The 7,647-nt window shown below is 30.9% G+C and overlaps 1 long non-coding RNA gene across 2 annotated transcripts; it reads left to right on the forward strand.

Annotated features, from left to right (window-relative positions):
- Nucleotides 1-1,329: 1,329 nt before the first annotated feature.
- On the forward strand, nucleotides 1,330-7,106 carry LOC137810533 (uncharacterized). 2 transcript variants are annotated; one of them, XR_011080917.1, is made up of 3 exons: nucleotides 1,330-1,944; nucleotides 2,542-2,688; nucleotides 4,702-7,106. It is a non-coding gene; the product is annotated as an uncharacterized lncRNA (long non-coding RNA). The 2 variants fall into 2 exon arrangements; XR_011080916.1 differs by having other exon boundaries at nucleotides 1,331-1,944; nucleotides 2,542-2,699.
- The last annotated feature ends 541 nt before the right edge of the window (nucleotides 7,107-7,647 follow it).

Raw genomic sequence — 7,647 nt, forward strand, 5'->3', positions numbered from 1 at the left:
GGCAAACATGAATTTGTTTCAAGTCTTTTCCATCACCCTCCCTCGCAGTTTTGTCTGTACTTACAACCTTTGCTTTCTCTTTCACTTTTTCGGTTTGGTGAAAAACGACATAAGACCACTGTTTGTCATTAAAATTATTTTTCAATGAAACTAAATATGTTTTAAGTTAAAAAAGAATGTGTGGACATAAAACTAATTCTTCAACATAACATCACCAAATACATTTAATTGTATTAATTACGTTTAATTGTATTAATTAAAGTATATATCCATAATAATAGTTAAATTGTAAAAAAATTAGATAATATTACCAGAAAATCATGAAATAAAAATCAATTTTTAGAGACAAAAAATAATTAGTTGCTATAGTGACTAAATTAAAGACCAGAGACTAAAAAAATGTTGGTTTCTAAATTAGTTTATATTATTGTTAAATGATTTTTAAATTGGTATCTAATTAGTAACCAAGGTTTTTGCTACCAATTATTTAGATTCTAAATTTGGTAGCAAAAATTTTGGTTGCTAATTAGATACTAATTTAAAAATTATTTAACAATAATAGAAACTAATTTAGAAACCAAAATTTTTTTAGTCTCTAAAATGGTGTCTAATTTAGTCACTGTAAGAACTAACTATTTTTTGTCTCTATCAAAATTGGTTTGTATTTTATGATTTTCTTGTAGTGTAATGTCAACATTATTAATTACAATTCATGCTTTAATCAAGGTCTAATAATAAAAAAGTGTGGACATAAAACTAATTATTCAACATCATATTAAATGTAACGTCAAAATCTATCGACTGATAAGTTTAATTGTATTAATTAAAATATATATCCATAATGATAGTTAAATCGTACAAAAATTAGATAAAATTTAGGTTATTAATTACAATTCATGCTTTAATCAGCAAAATCTAATAGTAAAAAATGTCTATTGCAAATATATACAACAATAAAAAAAATCAAAATAAATATATATTATTATTATAATATTTATTACACTGAATATCAAACACACTTTTAGACAGGAGAACTTATAATTACTATAACATGTGCATATTTTTTAAAATTATGATAACTACCATTTTGCTATGATTTTATACTGTAGTGTAATTTTTATCAACGTGGATGGCTTCACATTTTAAATATAATTTTCATATTCTAAACATCCTTAAAAAGATTTCTTAATTTTTGTTTCGTTAGTTTTAAAAAACTGGATGACTCAACAACATGAATAGAAAAGAAGTAAAGAAAGTAACTGTAACAGTGAGACGCGGCAAAATCTGACGCAACGTAATTTCTTTTAGCAACATTGATTTAGAATGTGATGGATGTGGGGTCTTGTCCTCCTAATAATTTAGGTTATTGTGGAGCACATTCCAACGGGACTGGTTCTGTTTCTGTTTCTTATTTGTTTTTGACGGAAAACTCTTGATTGTTTTTTGAGCATTGGAATCCTTATACGCAGGCAGAAACTATTGCAAACCTCGGTCACTAAACACCTTGCAAATAGTTGCTCTGAACTCTTCAGAAAACCCTTCTGTTATCATAGCTTAAATTTTGTGTTCTATAGTTTCTTCTTTGGCGTTTGATTATCTGCGGTTCATGTTCTCAACAGAGTTACCGACACATAATTGTCAACACGTATTGTAGCATCCAGGTACAGAAGAGCTGTATAAAATTTCTTTTCAGCTTTTGTCTCATTTTCCATCGAACAACAGGATATGTGCTGACAAAAGCAAATGAGCAGTTGTTCATGCTATTACCATGTGCAAATTTGTTGCTGCTGTCAGATTTTTTGCAGAGCCACTGATGCAGAAAACCCTTTGGTCTATTATTTCTTTCTGAAGAATTGAATCCGTTATCATATCTCTGAGAACTACTGCCAGGTGCTGGAGTTGATTTATGTCTATCATGTCTCGGATGATACTCTGTCAGTTCAGGTGGGTTGAGTGCAAGTGTTTCAACTCGTAAAGTGGTTTTTAAAATGTTAGAACGATTTAATCTTTTGAAACATGTTATAATATGATGAGTACCACTTAGCATGTGCCTAGTGCCACCCTCTGATCCATCGAGTTTTATCTAACCTGAAATTTTGACACTATCAGTGAATGATTAAACTTAGTTCGATTAGTTTGTTTCTTTAGAATGTTCTATTCTATCTTGTTAGTGTCTTATTATTGATTGCTCCATGCTTTGAATTTTGGAGAAAATTACCAAGTCACATATCAGTGTTAACGGTGCTTTATTGTTGAGTGATGTATGTGGAAAACACCAAGACCAGTGCAACAAATAATATTTATGAGACTATTGACTTTACAGGTGGTGACTGGTGGTATTTACTGCCAAAGAGATAATTTTAAGCACTTAAATTTGGAGGAAACTTTCATAGGCTTAAATATTGATTGGCCGAACCTAGTTTGACTATATGGCTCATATGGTGTCTGTGTTCTCATGATTTTTTTGAATAATTGCATCCACATTTAGGTTATGAATTTATTGCCTTGGATTGAGAAGTAAGGTCCTTGTTCTTGCTACAGCTGAAACTGGTAGTGGAATCCACAACAATTTGAGTGGCCTACCACTGTCATGAACAACTGCATGCCTGGCATGTTGGTTAGAGAAAGCTAGTTACTGCCAGAAGTTGGGTTTGATTGGAACTTTGTATTTTGTGGGACACATGCCAGGTGATTTTGATGTAAGTTTAATAAGTATGTGTTGTGAGTGTAACAATTTTTACACTATCAATTAATTAAAAATCATTATATAATATAATTTTAAGATATTTGTGGAAAAGCTTTAAAAAAATGATGAAACATGTTGGTTTATGATTAAAAGAGAGTATAAAACTATGTATTTACTATATATTTAATATTTCTATTTATATCTTCAAAATTTGGACAATGTTTGTGGAAATTAAAATGGTAAATACTTTTTTTTAGAATTTAATTTCTGTGTATAAAAATTGTTATATATTATTTCTAATATTTTTATTGTACAAGTCAATAAAGTTACTACATATGAAAATTTATAATTGAGTAACGCGTAAAAGTTCTTTATATTATCATTGTGCAGATCATTTTCTCATTTTATATTTTTTGAGGAGGCATTTTTTTATATTGAAAAAAAAAACTCAGTATAGCCATTAAAACTTAACAAAATATATTAAAGAGTTCAATGGTACATACTGCTATTGTAATTTCTAGACATTAAATGTGTTTATACATGAATGGACATGAATACAACACCAAACAATTATGTCAAAATAAATTGAGTTTTCCTTTTCTTACAAATTAACCGTGAAAAACAATTACGTAAAAAAAGTTTTAATCATACCGACAACTATATAGAGAATACCAATTAAATATATAATTACTTAACATCTTCATTTAACTCGGTTATTGTTTCTACAAAATCAAATCCTTTTTTATATGTTGAGTTTTTAGAATTTGGATTGTAGCCATTGAATCTTTTGATCTATAGCTTATTACTCTTTGTATTTCTGGTAGATATTATATGTGATTATATTTTAATTTTTAAATTAGTTTTTGGTTTTAATAGTGAATATATATAATAAAATTAAAAATTCATTATTTATTTTTATTTTTGGTGTTCATGTATATTTATAGTGATAGTATTAGTCTTTTCAATTATATGGATAAGTAGGTCCATTAATTATGATTTGTGGGTTGTTTAGTGTGCAATCATTGTTAATTGTATTATTAGGCCTCTAATCCTTATTAAGTAGTGTTTGTCGCGTATGTTGTTGAGATGTCGAGTCACACACTCGAATGGTACATTACAAAACTCGATTACCTTAAAACTAGATATTTTCTTGTATGTGGAGTCTTTAGTACTTGGATCGTCAATCTTTAGATCTTTGATCTATACCTTATTGTTTTTTGTGTTTCTGGTAGATGGTATGATAGATGGTATATGTGATTATATTTTAACTTTCAAATTAGTTTTCGATTTTAATAGTGAATATATATAGTAAAGTTAAAAATTCATTACTTTTTATTTATTTTTGGTGTTCACGTATTTATTGTGATGATATGGATAAATAGGTTAGGCCAAGTAGGTCCATTAATTATGATTTGTAAGTTGTTTAGTGTGCAATAATTGTTAATTGTATTATTAAACCTCTAATCCTTATTAGGTGGTGTTTGTCGCATATGTTGTCGAGATGTCAAGTCACACACTCGAATAATACATTACAAAACTTAGTCATCTCAACACTGCATAACATATTATGAAACCTAATTATCTACATACTTGATAATACATTATGAGATTTCGTCCTCTTAATATTTTGTAGTATACTATGGGACTTCGTCATCTTACCATTGGGTAACACACTACGAACCTCGTCAAGATTTTATTATATTATTATATTATTACAATATAGTTATTTATATCATTATAATATAATTATTAAGTAATTGTTTTAGTTGTCAAATAATTATTTCTGATATCTTTATTGATTTTCTTCCTTATTTGTGTAGGAAAATGATAAAACGTTGTATATATAATAAAAAATATATTTATAATTAAATTATATGAAAAAATATTAAAATAATAATATTAAGAATTATAATATAATTGTATTAAAAATTGAGATTGTAATTTATTAACCTTATCTATCTCGCTGTTTAGTAGCGCCTTTCAAGGTTTTGTATTATTAATAATGGGCACTGCAGGTTCCAGGTGGTGTGCAAAACTACTTGTTTTTTGTTGTAAGAGAAGTGTTTGACACACGGGGAATTGTTGCCGTTGTTAATGCTAAATTCGTCTACAAATGCAAACATATCGAGGTATTAGCGTATATTAGCTTTGTTTTTAGGTTAATACCTATTTTTATGCGCTTGCTTTCGTGGTTGTTTTTCCGAGATTGGAAACCTGTGTGATGTTTCTAAGTCAACATTGTGTATAGAACTACATAGATTTTTTGCAAGTGTTAAGTTATAACCATCTTCCGAACTCTTTACCAAGCTAGATAGAAAGTTACAAGGGCAAAAAGCTTTTCATCAAATATAGTATTACAAATTACAATGCGTTGCTGTAGCGTGTACATCTTTGTCAGAGTTGCAGTCTTGGAGAATTGTGATTGGGCCAAGGCATGTAGCTAGCAACCAACCACAAAGTGAAAAACCCCAGTTGTTACTTCCTACTTGTTGGGTAAAGGAGAATTATTGAAGAAAGTGATGGAAGCAGCATAATGTAATAATGTAAGAAAATATGGGTGACGGGGTTTGGCTTGATGAATTTGGGTGATGGAGTAAACTTTGGAGTATCACAGAATGAGGCCTCTGAAATTGTACATGTGTTGGACAAGTCATGGCCTGGTTTCACAATCAAACTCAAAGGAACAAGGATGCATTAGCTCATTACCTGGGAGCTCTGAACACGATGTTCAATGATGGAGGGCGGACAATGATGAATGGACAGAGTTGATGATCCGACATGGACTTGTGAATTGTGACTGCAGCCATACAAACAAAGTTCTGCAACCATGTGAGGCTTTTCGGAGTTTCGTACGAATTGTTTTGGGAGTTTGCTGACATTTGGCCATGGACCCTTTTTTTGGGATCTCAATCTCCTGATGTTCTAGGATACTTCATCTGAAAAAGCTAATACAGGACCACTCAACAAAATGGGATACTCAAGGCAGATACTGCTGAACTTTTACACGTCTTTCTAATTTTGCCATGTATGCAAATTTATCACTGCTACAAACTGAGAAACTCAGCAGGGTGATGCAGGGGAGAAAGAAAAATAGATTATTTACTGACAGCACCAGGAAATCAATATGATACCAGAGTTTCAAGAGATGAAGACAGTAGGCATCATTACAAATCTGTCTCCTAACCCCACTCTTTTATTTTATATCCATATGAATACATACAGATATCGACTCCTTTTTTCTCTTCAATTTACTTCTAAAACCACATTTAACTTTAGACAGATTTTTTTTTAATCTGCGGGAATGTACCAAGTTGATTTGAACTGATTCTGAAACCACTAAAAAAGCCATCACTTCCATGATGGACTATTTGCTCTCCATGACCAATGAACAGTTTTATCATAATTTGGGAATTGAGAAAGAAATGGTATTGTGGCCGTGAGAGAGAGGTACTTTATTAAGCTCTTAAAATGGCTGGCGGGTACAGTTTTTTCTGGTTGCTGCATGAGAAACTCTACTTTACACTTGAATTGGAAAACATGAGTAACTTATTGTGTTCATATACTATTCCTTTTTAAGTTTGCTCTTAGTTGTTGTATAAGGTATGTCATTTACTATGACATAGAAGGTGACAAATTGAATTAATGAAGCTTTGAAAAGGGAGAGGATGGCCCCAACGACCTCTGCAAAATTCTGCCACAATGTAACCACTCTGAAGGCAAAGCTATATGTCTCTGCAGTGTGCACAGAACGGCCATCATAAAAGCCACATGCAAAATGTACCGTGCCGCCCCCTCCTTGTGTGATACATCTTGGTAACATATATATGGACAGAAATGCAGTTATAAAATTCTCCCATGCACTGATGCAATGCAACCATATCAATATGCTTACCTTAATTTGTATGCCGCACAACATTGGATATATAATTCAACTATATATATAATATGTGTATTGATGAAGATAAATAAATGAAAGGTGGACCGGTTGATTTGAAATGAATTGGTTATGAACATAATTGTGCTTTTGAGAGGGTCACAATTATGAAGGAATATATTGGATGTGGTGAATGCAGTGAGGTGCAATTGGAGCAATGTTAATAATTTAGTTAGCACCTCGAAAGAATATAGGCAGTATGGAGTGCAGGTACATGTTGTGGTGGTTTGGAACATTTGAATTTTGATGATGTGATAAAGTTTAGAAATGATAGGGGGAAGTAAAGAAATGTTGGTGAATTGGGAGAAGAGAGGAGGAGCCATGGGCTGTGTTGCCAAGTAACTGTGTACTGTTACTGTAAGTGCTTCAATGACTTGTTTCTCAACTACTAAGTTATCCATCTATTCTCCTCTAGATTTCAAGATAAGTGCTTCGTTGTATATATATGGATTGGATTGGATTGAATTGAATTATTGGTTTTTCCTATCTTTTTAACCAGCCTAATTTTTCTTACTTCCACTGTCTTAGTATCTTTCATTATTTTCAATCTACCAATTGTGTTTGTATAGATATTGTTAGATATAGAGAGAGAGAGTGAGAGAAAGAGTAGTGGGTGGGTATAGAATGGGTTTGGGGGCCATCTTGGAGCTGAACGTGCCCCCACGTATTGGCCAAATCCTTCAAACCAGTAGGGCAAGTACTTACTTACCCTGGGCTTTTGAACGTTGTGAATCAACATTCAGTTTATTGAGACACCATATAGCATGAAATCATTATATCGAAAGAAAATTATAAAATACAAATCAAATTGATAAAAATAATTAGTTATTATAGTGATTAAATTAGAGATATTTTAGAGATTAAATAAATTTTTGGTTTCTAAATTAATTTATATTATTGTTAAATAGTTTCTAAATTGGTATCTAATTAGCAACCAAGGTTTTTGCTACCAAATTTATAATATAAATAATTGGTAGTTAAAAACTTGATAGCTAATTAGATACCAATTTAAAAATTATTTAACAAT

The sequence above is a fragment of the Phaseolus vulgaris genome, chromosome 2 (genome assembly GCF_000499845.2).
Source record: "Phaseolus vulgaris cultivar G19833 chromosome 2, P. vulgaris v2.0, whole genome shotgun sequence".
NCBI lineage: Eukaryota > Viridiplantae > Streptophyta > Magnoliopsida > Fabales > Fabaceae > Phaseolus > Phaseolus vulgaris.